This window comes from Cryptomeria japonica, chromosome 7 (assembly GCF_030272615.1).
Source record: "Cryptomeria japonica chromosome 7, Sugi_1.0, whole genome shotgun sequence".
Lineage (NCBI taxonomy): Eukaryota > Viridiplantae > Streptophyta > Pinopsida > Cupressales > Cupressaceae > Cryptomeria > Cryptomeria japonica.
In genome coordinates this window covers 760,942,940-760,958,658 of record NC_081411.1, presented here as the reverse complement: position 1 = coordinate 760,958,658, position 15,719 = coordinate 760,942,940, and the positions used below count along the sequence as shown (strand labels likewise).

The 15,719-nt window shown below is 36.7% G+C and overlaps 1 pseudogene; it reads left to right on the top strand.

Annotated features, from left to right (window-relative positions):
* The first annotated feature begins 1,976 nt into the window (after nucleotides 1–1,976).
* LOC131030066 (proline-rich receptor-like protein kinase PERK1) lies at nucleotides 1,977–3,978 on the top strand (annotated as a pseudogene).
* Nucleotides 3,979–15,719: the final 11,741 nt, after the last annotated feature.

The window sequence follows — 15,719 nt, the reverse complement described above, 5'->3', positions numbered from 1 at the left end:
TAGTTGCAATTGATTCTGGTCTAGTTTTTGGCATAGAATTAAGTTCATATGACATTTATTTATCCATTTAAAAATGAATAAAATTACAAGAATTAGAATAGATTTATTTTACTAGTTATTGTTATTGTCTAACCTGATTGTTGTTTTGCATAATAATCTTGAGATGCTCCAAAAGTATTCCCATTGCTAGTGCACCACGACTCGATTCCATTAAATAATTGATATTGCTAAGAAATTTACTCTTTCAATGATTGCAGAGCTCACGTACAAGTCTTCAAACACATACCAATCAGGCTACTATGCTGCAGTTATTTACCTAGAACTCATTCACACTACAATAATCAACAGTGCATTGTACGCCTACACCACAAGACTTAACAGTTTATTGTACGTAATATTTTCCATGTTATCTAAATTGCCCACCTTTTCCCTTTTCTTCTTTACAGCTGGCAATAATTCTATCAATTTTAAACTTATCTAAGTCATGCTCTATTCTCAGTTTATGATTAAATTGTTTATCTGATACAATTTAAATCTTGTTGCATTGCCATTAAAAATTATCTAAATATTTTTGCATTGTCATGGTTCTTTAAACTACTAGTATGTATGCTTGAGGCTTCTACTAGCTCTACAATGTGCTTTGCAACAGCATTAGGCCCCAGGGAAGATATAATCCATGTCCTTAATGTCCTAGCAATTAGCATGGCTTCGGTTGTTAACTAGAACCACATTTGCTAAAAATTGTAACTAATGGCCTTTTGCCTTATCTGCTCTAAAATTCTCTCCATACACTAACTTTACAGACTTCAACTTCTTTGTTAGCAATGGCATCTTGCAAAACATGACTATCACTCTGTTTTGGGTATTCTACATTTATTTTAGTATCTTGTTTTTCTAGACATTTTAAGGTATAGGAAGAGAACAGTTCACATGGGAAATAGTCCCATTGTCCAACTGAACCTCCTCAAATTTCAATTGCAACATTCCATGTGTTCACAGTAAATTTTGAATAAACCAGATTTGTTAATTCTCTGTAAACTCTAGTTCCTCACAAACATCATCTAATTGAAAAAAAAAACCTTTAAATCTATTTTATTTTGTTGAGGCTTTCATCCAAAGAGGGTATTTTACTGTTACGCTAGATGAGTGGTCAAAGCAGCAACCATATCCAATGCTATAGACATAAGAATATACCAGATCTGCCTAATTTTGACTAGACATAGTTTGAGATAGCAGAGGAAAGCCATAATATCAAGCTTGTCTGCTCAAAATATTGAGCTAGTGCTTGCCTTTTAAATTCCTTCAAAAACTACCATTTATCTGTCATCAGTAGTAACCTATGTCATGTAGTGTTCTCTTTACTTATCAACCCCCATGTTAATGTCTATGCATATGATGAATTCCTTAAGTTTTCCTTAATGCCATGTACTTCACTGCCATCTTAATTGTTTAAAGGATTTCATAATATCCTTCTATAATTTATTACTAACATATAGAAGAGATTTTATGTTTGTCATTTTCATCTTTAAGACTCCATTTATTTGTCTTTACTAGGGCTGTCACCATGTCACCACTCCATTACAAACCTCTCATCAAAACTATCTTGATTTGCTGACCTTGACCATCCTTGTTAATATTGACTTTTAGTTATGTTGTTCTTATTGTCTTATCTTCTTGTAGACTTACTATATGGCATAAGGTTCTAAATTTGTGTTGGTTTCCAGGCTATCCCAAGATTATTCATCGTGGGATCAAATCATCCAATATTCTTCTAGATTTGAACTTTGAAGCTAAGGTAGGCTACTGAGCAACAAACTCAATTTTATAACCTTCAATATGCAATCCAATCGGTCTTGATAGTTTTTGGCTTCAGGTTGCAGATTTTGGACTAGCAAAGCTTGCTTCTGATGGCTTTACTCACATCTCCACAATCCCCTTTCTTCTTACCAATCACAGGGAAAAAACAACTGACAATGATGGATTGGCAACATAAGATGAAGATTGCAATAGGAGCAGCCCGTGGACTTGCTTATCTACATGAAGATTGTTAGTTATGTTGTTCTTATTGTCTATCTTCTTGTAGACTTACTATATGGCATAACTAAGTTACCGGTCCAGGTTCGGATTCGGGTTCGGATTTGCGTACGGATTCGCGGATTCAAAAAAAAAAAAATCTTGGGTACGGGTCAATATATACAATCCATACAAAAATAAAATATACAATGTGACTTTCCATACATAAATGATAAATCATAAATCATAAATCCATAATTATTAATTGCCAATGCCAATAAATATTCATATATCGCAAATGTAATCAGTAAACTAACAAACTAAAGTCTAATATCATATTCATAATTTGCAAAAAAGATAATATTCAAGTTTCAAGTCTTTTTTAAAAAGTCATAAAGGGGTGAATTAGAGTTTTATTATAAAAAAACTATTTTAAAATGTCTTTTTTTATTATTTTTTATTGTTTTTTTGACCCGTGGGCCCTGTTTTTGGGAAACCACGGGCCTGGGTTGACGCGGGTCCTCCTGGGTTCACCTGGGTTTTCCTAGGTTCGACCTGGGTTCCACCCGGGTCCTTCCCAGGTGGCCGGGTTCCTTGTGGGTCCTGCTCCTGGGTTCACCCGGGTCCTCTTGGGTTCGACCTGGGTTCCACCCGGGTCCTTCCCAGGTGGTCGGGTTCCCTGTGGGTCCTGCGACGCAGGACCCACAGGGAACCCGGCCACCTGGGAAGGACTCGGGAGGAACCAAAGGAGAACCCAGGGAGAACCAGGACCGGGTAAGAACCAGAACCGGAACCCAGGCCAAAAGGGGAAGAACTGGTAACTTAGTGGCATAAGGTTCTAAATTTATGCTGGTTTCCAGGTTATCCCAAGATTATTCATCGTGGCATCAAATCATCCAATATTCTTCTAGATTTGAACCTTGAACCTAAGGTAGGCTACTAAGCAACAAACTCTATTTTATAACCTTAAATATGCAATCCAACTAATCTTGATGGTTTTTGGCTTCAAATTGCAAATTTTGGAATGCAAAGCTTGCTTCTGATGGCTTTACTAATGTCTCTACAACGCTTATTGGAACTTTTGGGTGCAAATATTTCAACTGCATAGTCAATTGTGCTTCCCACTTTCTCTCCTACCCTTCATTTCATCTGAATCTATTTGCTACCTTTTTTCTTTCTAATTCAAGGAGACTTATCATTTGTATGGGTAGGTATTTGGCTCTTGAATATGCTTCAAGTTGTAAATTGACAAACAAATAAGATGTTTTTTCTTTTGGTAGCATGCTCCTTGAGTTGATTACTGGTCTTAGGGCAGTAGATTCACCTGCATCATTTATTAAAGGAAGTCTAATGGATTGGGTTAGTACCATAGCTGTGATTATAATGTATAATGTGATACTATTACTGACAAAAATCTTATGCCAATTTATCAAATATCCATGGTTTAAAACTGATACGAGGATTTATCATTGTGCAAGCTCAACCTACCCTTACTCGAGCATTTGAAGATGGCAATGTTGATGAACTTGTTGATTGCCAATTGCAAAACTAAAATTCAAATAAGATGATGCAACTGGTTGCATGTGCAGCCTCTTCTGTTCAATATTTTGCAAGAAGACACCCTCGTATGGCACAGGTATGTTGTCTACTTCTAGTGAGATATATTTGTCAAGCTTTGAATTATATTGTGTGTACAACATGCTTGTATTTCAATGCTATTGTTTTGAGTGCCTGGACTGAAAGTAGCCATGTTCTCCAGATAGCTCAAGCCTTGGAAGGTGATGTTTCTCTTGATGATCTAAATGAGGGAGTGAAGCTAGGGCATAGTACTGTGTATGGATCATATGGAAGCACGGACTATGATTCCAGCCAATATCTTTTTAAAGCTTTTCATTAGTTTGGCTTATTCTATAAAATTTTAAGCAAAGCATTGCAATTGAATGTTTAATATTTCCTAGACCACAAGCATGAATGTTTGATAGTCTCAGAAAATTGTGACAGAAAATTATATCAAAACTCTTTTTTGGCATTGTGTTTGGTTAAATTCAGCTTGTATATTTTCCTTTCTGAATAGATGCACTCAATTTCCCCTATTATGTTCTGGCATTGGTTTCTATTGCAGAGTTATGAATCAGAATTGATTACAGATATAGATATATAAGTATTTGCCTCTTATAACTTTTGGATTTAAAACAGAGAGGACAATGGAGGCTTTTACTGGAATTTGTCTTCCTCCAAATGGTCTGCTTGTTAGAATGTCACACTCGATTCTCAAACATTTCAAAGATTATGGGAAATTCTACCTACATAAATTTTGCATCAATCTTAAATGCATAAGTAACTTGATCAAGCAGGCCATCCAATCAACATCATGACTGCCTGAGTCATAATCCCACTTAGTAATAGGACTAGCTATACGTAAGCTTTTGTTTCTACTTCTTGCAACTACATGTATTAGACTGTCATAGGAATAGGGAAGGTTTGCTGATAATTTTTTTAAATCATGAGCAAATAACAGTCCATCTTTTTATTTCCAAGCCTCCACATACAAGCACATCAAGATCAAGGTGAAGACAGTCATATGAAACTTCTACAAGACAAAGAGAGTCCAATCAAAGATATACACAGATAACTGACAGTCAAAGGCAACCATTAAAGATGGAAGGACAACCCATGGCAAGCACTGAGTCAATCTATTCAAGGACAACAATAGCACAACCCATTCTAGTCGACAAAGCACATATATCACTATAAAAAAACCATCCTTTGAGCACACAATGACATAACCCTACCCAAAACAAAGAGAGCAGCACCTATATCAAAAGAACGAAGAATTGAACAATGTTCATTGCTGTTGCCTTTTTAAACAGAGCATTAATATCTAGTCAATATTGTGACAAAAGGAGATGTGATCAAGAATGGATCATCTTCACAGTGAAATGATAAGGATACAGAGCAATATTTTGTCCCAAACATAACGGAGGATAATCATAGCAGTAATGTGATTTGTTATATACTTGAAGGCTACATGTATTATGGAAAATTGCAGTTGTTGAAGCAGAGTTGTTGCAAAAGTCTCCTCATGATTTCATGAAGCAGTAGCAGCACAAAGAACATACCATCCAAAAGAATCAAGTCAATAAATAAAGAGAAATTTGCAACCCTCAAAGTCTGAAAAATCTCAAGCAAAGGATAGAAGGATCAACTTCAAGGCATATATGGCTATCAAGTCAGTCCAAGGATATTAAACGAGCATGAATACTCATTCACAAAGGTTATATGACACGGAGAGTTTTGTTGTAGATCTCACACAGACACTATTAAAGAGAAAATACAGTGATAAAGTCATAAAGATAGTATGATAAGGTCAAAAGTGAATGACAAGGGTTGTGTGAGCAGCCTACATAAAGTGCCTATGATACAACCCAATAAAGAAGTTTATTATAGTGGTAAACAACGAGAAGCCCTAGATCATAATGAAAGATGAAGAGCAAAATTGATTTATTTTGTTTGAGTAGATTGGAGATTAAAATACCAAAGGTGACAGTGAATAAAGGTTGCAGCAGCATCAAGAATCACAAGGCCAATGCTAATCTTAATCAACATACACAAAGCATAGATGATTCACAAAATAGAGATAGGTGTCAAATGACATGTATGCATTTATTTTTTACAAGAAAAGACAATAAAACTATCAAGTTGCAGTCCCTTTTAGTCTCTTTGAAATAAATAATAGATTCGAGAGAAAAATAGGGAAGGTCTTAACAGTAAATAGAGCAGTATATAAAAGTTGTGACAATGAATTTCTTCATGATTAAAGAGCAGACTTGAAAGTGAATAAGCAATAACAGTAAATACAAGAGTGATTTTTTCTCAGAAATATTAATGCTTAAGAACCCAAGTATCAAGAGTTCACCATCAAAAGAGGTAAAGAGTAGTTCATTCTCAAGGAATAAAGAGGCAGCCTTAGTCATAAAAAGCCCCAAAAAGACAATTCTAAGAAGAAGAAGGTACAGTTCATGACAGTGATGATTGACAGTCAACATAAAGGATTGAGCACAGGGTAATCATTGCGATATCAAGATTGAAGTCATAGTTTAATGTATATGGTGTATATTAAAGAGGATGCATTATACTATTGTAGCATTTGTGGTAGAACATAGTCAATCCTACTAGATATCATGGAGGCATGACATAAAATGTTCACCAAGGATCATTACATACACAGTCATAAAGATACATCACTGTCAAATAAACAGAGCATAGTATCAAAGCCTCAAAGTAACACCAAATCATTGAACAAAGGCAACTTCAGGGCCATGAAAGCCCTATACAAAGGAATTACCAGACTTGTGAAAGTGTTTTAAGCATTTCAATGGACAAAGAACACAGATAGATGAGAAAAAAGTTTTAGTCACAAATCATTGCAATCAATGCCTTGACAAGCCCTTTCAGCAGCAAGCAGGATTACTTTCAGTAATCATCGTAGTCCCTAACGGTAGCCTATCCATCAAAAAGGCTCAAGTAAAGAATGTATAAAACACAATACTCCAAAAGCTTAGTCACAAGCTTTAAGGGGGTTATCAATTTTTCACAAAATTATCTCTATCAAATCACAGTGTTTCTTCTACAAGACAAAAGAGCCGAATTCAAAAATGTGAGCATACCTAACCTTAGATCTAAGGCATGAGGTAAAGAGGATAGTCATTTCAAAGACAAAGCAGAGACAACAGGTCTAAATGATAATAGAGATAGCCATATTCAGTCTAAAAGAACAAAGCAAACAATCACTGTCCTAGTATCTTTTCCAGAGCTATTGAAGGTCACAGAGCATTCAGAGGTTAGGGATGTTTTCTTTACAAAACTTCAGAGAAGTTCAATATTATGATGCAAATATAGAAGCAAGGACCTCATGACTATGACAGCAAGAAAGAGCCAGGCGACAAAGGATAGAAGCTGGTCTCATAGGGCACATGATAAAGACACCAATGAAGAGTAAATACAGTGACCATTCTTTATGAAGACAATGAAGCAATGGAGAAAGATGCAGTCCATTCAAGGAATACCTAGCAAGGGGAGTACTATCAAGGGAAGATAGTGACTTTGATAGAGAGAAAGACAAGAGAGCAAAGTCAAAACTACCGAAAAGATTTAAGACAAGGCTTCTAGGTTATAGAGTAGCAATATTGTTATAACAGTCCCAATAAAAGCCATTTCTCAGAGCAATCTTTTAGGGACAGTCATATCATCCTAGTTTATCTTTTTGCCAGCAATTAAAAGAAGGTCTAAAAGAAAGTCAATAGCCTCATAATGAGTATAAAGACAATGGTTTTAATGAGTATAAAGACAATGATTTAAGAGTGTTGAGAGAAAAGAAGACTAAAGCAAACTCTGGGTTAAGTCATTAAGCTCCTAGATCATTCATTAATCAAGGATAATGCAACCACTTGATAGTATCGGACAATCAGTTCATGATCAGTTTTGGAGGCAAAGGTGGAGCTTTCAGTTTGAGGTCTGAAAATGGGGATTTTGGAAGATAATGCAGTAGTTTGTGATCAGTTTAGGAGCCCACATGGATAATGCATGGGGTCAAGGAGTGGTTTGAACCCACAAACTCTCAGTTTGCAACTATTATAGGCCTTTCTCTTTCTCATTCTTCACCAAATTCGGCCCAGGATGAATCAATCATACAAGATAAAGATAGAGGCACGAAAGGACAATCAGTTAGAGCTCACTCCAAAGAGGCACAAACAGTTCTTCATCAACTTCTCTTCAATTACTCTCAAGGCTTCTTTTATATTCTTTCCTAGTTCTTTTCTTTCTCTTAGCTAGTATTGTAGCTTTTCTAGGGTCTTTCAAGATGAGGAACATTGTAACGCAGATTTTAGAAGCATTTTCAGATTTGCATCAACAATTCCTTCCAATTTCAATAAAAGAACAATAGTTTTCCTTCTTAATACTTCATGACATAGAGAGTTTTGTTGTAGACAAATATTATGGGCTAATTTCAGAGTTTTCTTTGTTGCAATTTCAAATATATTGAAAACTATTTTGAACGAGTGTTTAGAGAGTTTTAATGTAAATGATGTTTGCAGCATGGCAAACTGTAAGATAAGTTTTGTTTTGCAAAATAAAAATAAACATGTTTGAATTTGTTATTGCTTGCTTAGATTATGATCAAGGGAGTACTTGTTGCATATTAGGCTCTCTCTCTCAATGTGATTTGTATTATAGTCAATATGAGAAATCTTTTATTAAAGGGTTTTCAATCTAAAAGACAAAACAGATGTGTGTTGGACATCTTTTATAGATATGAAGGAAAGAATATTATAATGTAATAAATTATCACATAAATGATTTAATCTATCAATCTCAATTTTTATTGTAGTTCATTTATATTCAAAGCAACAAAATAAAGTAATGAAATGCACACCAATATTAAAGACCCCAAATCTATAAAATTACTCTTAAAAGTTCATCATAGAGGGGTATAAACAAAAAACACAGAACAAAGTATGGTGGTCACACAAAGTGATCATGAAAACAATCTAAACATTAATCACATGTACATACCAGGTTTCATGTTTAATCATTCACATCAACCACACCAAACACATCAACTTTAATGATAGCAACTTCCTTGTAATTATTACCATCCATGGAAAATCCTAGTAGCTGATTGTCAATCATAACAATTTGACAAAAAAGTACTTATAATAAAATAAAATAAATACAAAAATACATGCAAAAGACAAAATTCCACACCCTAAGTTTTTAAATAAGGAAAAAGAAAAGGGCAAAAGGAAAAACCTAAGTTGATGATGTCGCTTTGTAATCCTCTGTTGTCAATGGCCTATGAGAGGTGCTAATACCAGCATGAGAAATGGGCCCACCCATGAATCCAATGTCAGTGCCATGAATGGCTGAAACATAAATATGAGTCAATCTATAAGAAATTAAAACAAATCAAAATATTTATTCTCAAGAAAAATAAAACGCAGTGTGAAAACTTAAAGAATAAGAGAAAAATATCCTTTGAAGTGGTCAAATCTAAAACTTATTATCTACAAATTTATACTAATTTTATCAAAACATTGAATTACGTCATAGATCTAACATGTGATGCTCACTATTATCATCTTGATGGCATAGAGAGTAAGCCATGTCAAAAGCAAAAAAGATAATAATAGTAAGGATGAATAAACCATGGCTGACAACATCAAAGGTAGATGGCTATTTTATATTATTATTATCATAATATAATCAATTATCTATATCGATACCATGTTTAAGTTATGCTTAAAAACTCTTCCTCGAGTGCCCTTCCTTTGTCAAACTTTCCTCATTCATAGTTGTTTCTTGGTGTGTCGTCATCATTATTAATCTAAAGCCTTGCATACCTTAAGAGGGAAGAGTTAGTCCTCAATCCTAATCCTCAATTCCCTAATTTCAAATATTGACTACATAACAGCCCACCACAATGGCCCAAAATGCCACGCGCATGCCAAATAAGCTACTAACACCCTGGAAGGTACAATCAACTATCAAATATCTTTCAGTACTTGAGGATTATTAGTTCCATCCATGCATGGAACTATAGCGGAGGGGCAGAGTCCTTAAACAGTGATTAAACTAAACATGAATAGCCAATCAGGATTTAGTATTTCTTAAGGTTTATTTTTGGAGGCTAGTTGCCTTAGTAAAGTTGCATATTTGTTAAGGCCAGTATTAGTTTAAAAAAATTTGGCACTCTATTATTGGCCTCTGTTACGGTTGCAGAATGACAGGAAAGTTTTTAAAGACTTTTGATGGGAGAGAACACATATTTCTTTAGGTTGCAAAATGGCAGGAAAGTTTTTTAGTCTTTCGAATGTAGAGTTTTTAAGATTAAAGCTATTCGCCAAGTTTTCGGCTTCTACAGGAATACAACGGTTTCAAGGCTTTAAAACAAGAGAGGACATAGATGCATAGAGGACACTTGGCTGGTAAAACAATAGTGTCTGGCAATTGGCGATTAGCATATTACGTTGCATGGAGGTGAGGATTTAAAATAATATTAGTTTCATGTGCAAACACATTCCTTTTACAGGAATTCAAAATCCAAAGGTTTATCTTTGCCTCTGAAACTGGACCTCAAGGATTGGATTTTAAGTTGTTTGTTTGCAATCACTATTCCTTGCGCTGCCTTCATTCTTCCAATCTATCGGACGAAGCAAGGAGAGATCCAATATTCAACATGGTAAGGGGTCATTAGTGGTAAGGCTTGTGCCTCACAATACAAGCACTAAAATATACCAAATCTCAAGACAAATTATCCCATAACAATGTCAAATAGATCTCCTTTTACAAAGATACATTTGTGGTACTGTTGACGTGTATTTTGTACACTATCTAACACAGAATAAAATACCCAAAGGGTACCTTATCCTCTCTTGAATAAAGTCTCTGAATGCTGAAGATATCGCGAAAAGGATCAATCAGGATGACTTCAAGGTTCTTCGTTGTAGGATCTCTACGTGTGGATAAGCACCAGTGGTCATTGTGTATGTTGTTTCTTCAAGGGGTCTTACGCACTTTGAAAGCTGGTCTGTGTCGCTCTCACTTGACTGCAGGAATAGGATTTTTCCTAATACTAACAAATTCTCAAAAAAGATCAAAAGATAGGGTTTGCAAGAGATGAATTCTAATCTAATCCTAAGAATGACTCAATGTAGGCCAGGCTTGGTAAGACTCTACCAATTTCAGTATTGCCAAGGAATTACAACTTTACTAGAATTGATGCGATCTTCTAAGGTGATTAGTGATTTTCAAATCATCAAGAATTATAGATACTACCATAAAGATACATATCAATAACTCAATAATGATTGAAGGTTCAAGCAATCTAAATATCTCCAGTTGACCACACAAGGCATCCTTACAATCAGTAAGAAGCTAGTGGTTTGGAACGTGAATCTCACCAAAGATCAAGCACAACACTTAGTCCTTCAAACTTAAATACTACTTCAACTGAGAATGATTCAAGAAAGTAAACAACCATGAAGATAGCCACAAGAATTGCAATAAAACACCATAACTTCAATATTTTATTGATCTCAAAGCCAAAATAGACAACAATTGTTGGAAATTCTTTCTTCACTACTCAATCTTACTACAAAATAACTTTCTTCTCTCCAAAGCTCTAACTATTATCTATCTCCTTAATATCTAATCTCTAATAATAAAATGAAAATGAGTGAGGGTATATATAGCATCCTCAATTACAATGAACGGCCCAGATCAAAAGAAGATCAATGGCTGAGATTCTGACACCTAAACCCTAATTAGGGTTTGTTACAAAAAGTTCCCCTTTTAGATGAACATTATTAAATGCATAGCCAAATATTTAATTGGCACAAAAGTTGAGGAAACATAGACCAATGATAATTAAGATGCCACATCATTCTATAACAACCTTTCTTCTAGAACCTTGTTCCCTTTCCAATGTTCTTTCTTAGCATATGCAACGAATCTGGACACAATTCCTTCAACTTCAACAATGGGAATCTCAGAAAGATTCTTCATGCATTCCTCCAAGTGGATAACCTGATCAAAAGCAGTGAGAAGAGCAGCTTCCCATCCAGGTTCGAGTTCTTTGATCTTCTCAATCAGGAGCATAGTAGTGAACATTAGATCCCGTTGCTCATCTGTGATGACATTCTCATCTTTGCAAAAGATGACCTTGACTCTCTCTTCCAACTCTTGGAGGTCTACATTCGTCTCAACTTCGATCCGTCTGCAAAGAATGGTACACAACACTTCAAACACCTTATCCTGAATTGGATGGATGACGCCTTCAACTTGATTGCATTTGGTGCTGATGTCCTCGAAAAGAACCTCTTTCATCTGGATTAGAGTTGACCACTGAAGTAGGTTATGAGCTCCTCCATCCATTATCTTTTCTTGTGCTAGGATCTTCCTTGGTGTTTGCCTGATTACTTGCAGAACAGGAATGATAACATCTCTAGTGTGAGCGAAAGAGGCTACAGTTATCATTAGATTGTGGACGATCTCAAGGACCTGGATAGCTCGGTGGATTGTTTTCATCATCCTTGTAAATTCAACAGCTACCATGTGGGATTGGTCAATCCAAGAGCTCATAAGCTGAACCAAGCTCTTGACTCTTTCTGCCTCGCCAACTGATTCAAGGGGAAGTGCTTGCACAGGAGATACTGCTGGATCCTGACGTCCCAAGGGCTGATTGAGATGGCTAAAGTAACCTCTCCAAGCACCGACCTCTCTCTCAAGCTTCCTATTCTTTTCCATTTCTTCTTTAAGTTTTCCCTTAAGTGCTTCAAATGAATCGGTTGCTTCATCCATTGCCTGTTCAGTAGTGAGCAGACCAAGCTCAAATGTTTCTACATCATACTCTTCTGCAAGAATTTCACCTTCATACTTGTCCACTACTGGTGTAGCTATCTGCAATTTCCTGGATCCTGTCTCATCTCTGATCACCTTGGACATCTTGGTGGCCTTCCTCTTTTCTGTTACTTCTTGAGAATTTCCTATAAGGCTCTCTAAGTCAATTGCATCTTCTTCATCTTCAATCACAATCACCCTCGTCAGCCTCTCCTTTAACCAATCTGGAATGGCAGATCTCGTCTCTCTTACTTGTATTTCTTTAGGCAATGGTTCATCTTCTCGGAGAGGAGATGTTGCTTCATCATCATTCTTCTCTTCATGTAGCTCATCAACTTGGGGAGATTGACTTGATGAATGCTAAGGTGTCTGCCCCTTTTCAGGCTTATCATTCTGTACCATGGACTCCATAGATTCATCAACCTCAGGCACCGTCTTTTCTTGTCCTTCAACTTGACTTGCCTTCTTTCCATGTCGAGAAGATGTGCCTGATGAGCGATCTCGATTGGCCTCTTGCTTCTTCTTGGAGGGTTCCCTTTTCTCAGGTCTTTCTTTCCTCTTTGCGCCTCTAGGATGAGAATTGTCTTCACTTACGCTCGCTCCTCCTTCTTCTGGTCTTTCCTCCAAAGTAAAAGTCATTGGTATGCTCTTCTCTCTTAGCTTCTAATGTTGTACATCCACCCATCTGCAAGTACATGACAAAACTGGAGCCATCAAAGCTCTCAAGTCCAAAACCTCAGGTTCATTCCAATCTATCTTCACTGCTTTGTCTTCTCTGTCATAAGATGACTGGAGATGTCTACCGCTATCCTGTGCTTGATCAGCTACCCTATAAACTTTGCATTTCCTGATAAGATCTAAGGGTAGCCTGGAATGCATCTTTCTTTTAACCTCTAAATCACTTGGGAGATTCATCCAAAAGTCCTCCACCTGAAATTCGTGTTTGTACTTCTTACCAACCGTCTCCTCCATATAACCATGAGGATCAAAATTCTCCCTCGAGGCAAAGAATGTGAATGAATATAAAGCCAATTCCTTCTCTACATCCTCCAAGGCTTGAGTATTAGGACATACCTCAACTGAATTCCCCAATATGATGGGCACGGGGACTCCATGTCCATGCTTGTGTCTGGATGCCTTTGCATAAGCTGCCAACTGTCTAGTCACCTCAAGTAGCACTATCCTGTCTGTCGGATACCTCGGCAACATGTAGGGAGGTGAAGGACACCCATGAATTCTGATATATGTAAACTTTTGAAACTGGATGAACCATGTACCATATTTCTTCATGAGTTCTTGTGCATCCAGAGATAGTCGATTATGAATCCCACCTTGCAATATCCTAGTGATGTTCATCGTGAAGGTGTCATTGACTAACTTGTAGTCACCTCTAGGAGGATGATGCAAATGAACATAAGAGTCACAAACTCTCACCTCTCCGGGTCCTCTTCCGATCACTCCTCTGTGAGGTAGCCCAGCATATTCGAAACTCCGGATCAGGGCATATATGACATATGAGCTCATGTGGAATGATTTAGTAGGTCTTAGCCTTCTCAACTGCACATCCAGACAATGGCTAATAATTCTAACCCAATGAATCGTTTCTTTCCCTTGGACAATCACTTGAATGAAGTAGAACATCCACTTTTCGAAGTAGAAGGCCTGAGGAGCCCCTGTAACTCGATTGAGCAAAGTTATCAAATCTCTGTACTCCTCCTAGAAGTCGATCCTATGTGGTGTGTTGGGAATCTTGCTCAAGCGAGGACGACTTTTGAGCAACCAATTCTTATTGATGAGATTCAGGCAAGTGTCGGGATCATCCTCATACATTGACTTGGCTCCTTCTAAACTTTTGTAAATCATATCTTTATGCTCTGGAAGATGGAGAGCCTCACTTATAGCCTCCTTTGAAAGGTAAGCCAAAGTGTTTCCTTCCTTGGATACGATCGATCTCAATTGTGATTCATAATGGCGGGCACACTCGATCATCAGCTCATGACACTGGACTGCTGGAGGGAAACCGGCCGCCTTGATGATGCCACTTTCAATTATCTTCTTTGCGACAGGTGATGGCTTGCCAATGTAGGGGACCTCTCGAAACTTCTTCACACTGAAGTTTCCCAAGTTGTTATCTCCGATATTGCTCCATTTGGACATGATCCTGGTCTCCAATTCTTCGTTCCTTTGATCTTCCTTCATGAGAGCTGGACGACTAGTAGATGCTCCTGCCTTTGGAGTCGCCATCTTGACACCTACACAACATTTCATAATTAGTAATATATCTTGAAGCATAGAAATATAGGGTAGAAAGGAAGATTTAAGATTTTAATTAGGAAACCTCATGATAAATCTTGAGTTATCATTTCCTAATTAACTACGCCAAACTTAGAATTTTCAAAACAAAGTTCAAAATTCAAATCTTCAACAATGGTGTCAAAATGATTTCGCCATACCTCCCCTTGAGTACTCATTCTAAGAAATGATGCAAAAATAGGTGAATTTCGCTAGGCAAAATGTAGATCAAAGCTCTCCCTTGAATAAAATGCGCCTCCTTTAGCCTTCACAAGAATCAACTCCACCTCCCTCTAGCCTCCAACACTTGAAAGAAAATCGCTCCAAGCAAACCAGATTTCGCACCCTTAATCAGCCTTCCAAATTCGCACTTGAAGCAATGATTGAGTGATTTGAATTGTGAACAAACACCTCCAATATATAGAGCGCTCACCCCTTTGCTCCCTCTAGGCCGACTTGGCAGAAAGAGGTTAAAAAATAAATAAAATTCCAAAAAGGAGGGGTCGACTTGGCAAAATAAATAAAAATAAGACCTTAAGCGCTCCATATTTAATTTTGATTTAATAAAAAATTAATTTTAAATGCCTCCAAGATAGAAGTTCGATTTTTAAGGCTTAAAATTAATTTATTAAATGCCAAAATGTCTTTTATTAAATGCCAATTTAATTTTAATTTTTTCAAATGCCTCAAAATTAGCAATTTTGGCAATCTAATGCAATTTGGAGGATATTAATTTTTTAAAACAAGGCTTAATGAAATTTCATGATGATTTCGCCTTGGACCCTCTGTGAGGGTCAGGAGCGATTTTGCAATATTAGCCTTGAAAACTTCGCATCTTGACTCCAAAATCTCCTGGAAGGTAAATCGATATCCAGTTAAGGTGTTGCACTTCAAATTTTGATATTTTGTATGAGGAAAATAGGTGGAAATGTAGATTTCGCCTTGGACCCTCTCCAAGGGTCAGGAGCGATTTTCCATTTTAGGCTTATAATCCACCTAAGTTTGATTGTTGAACC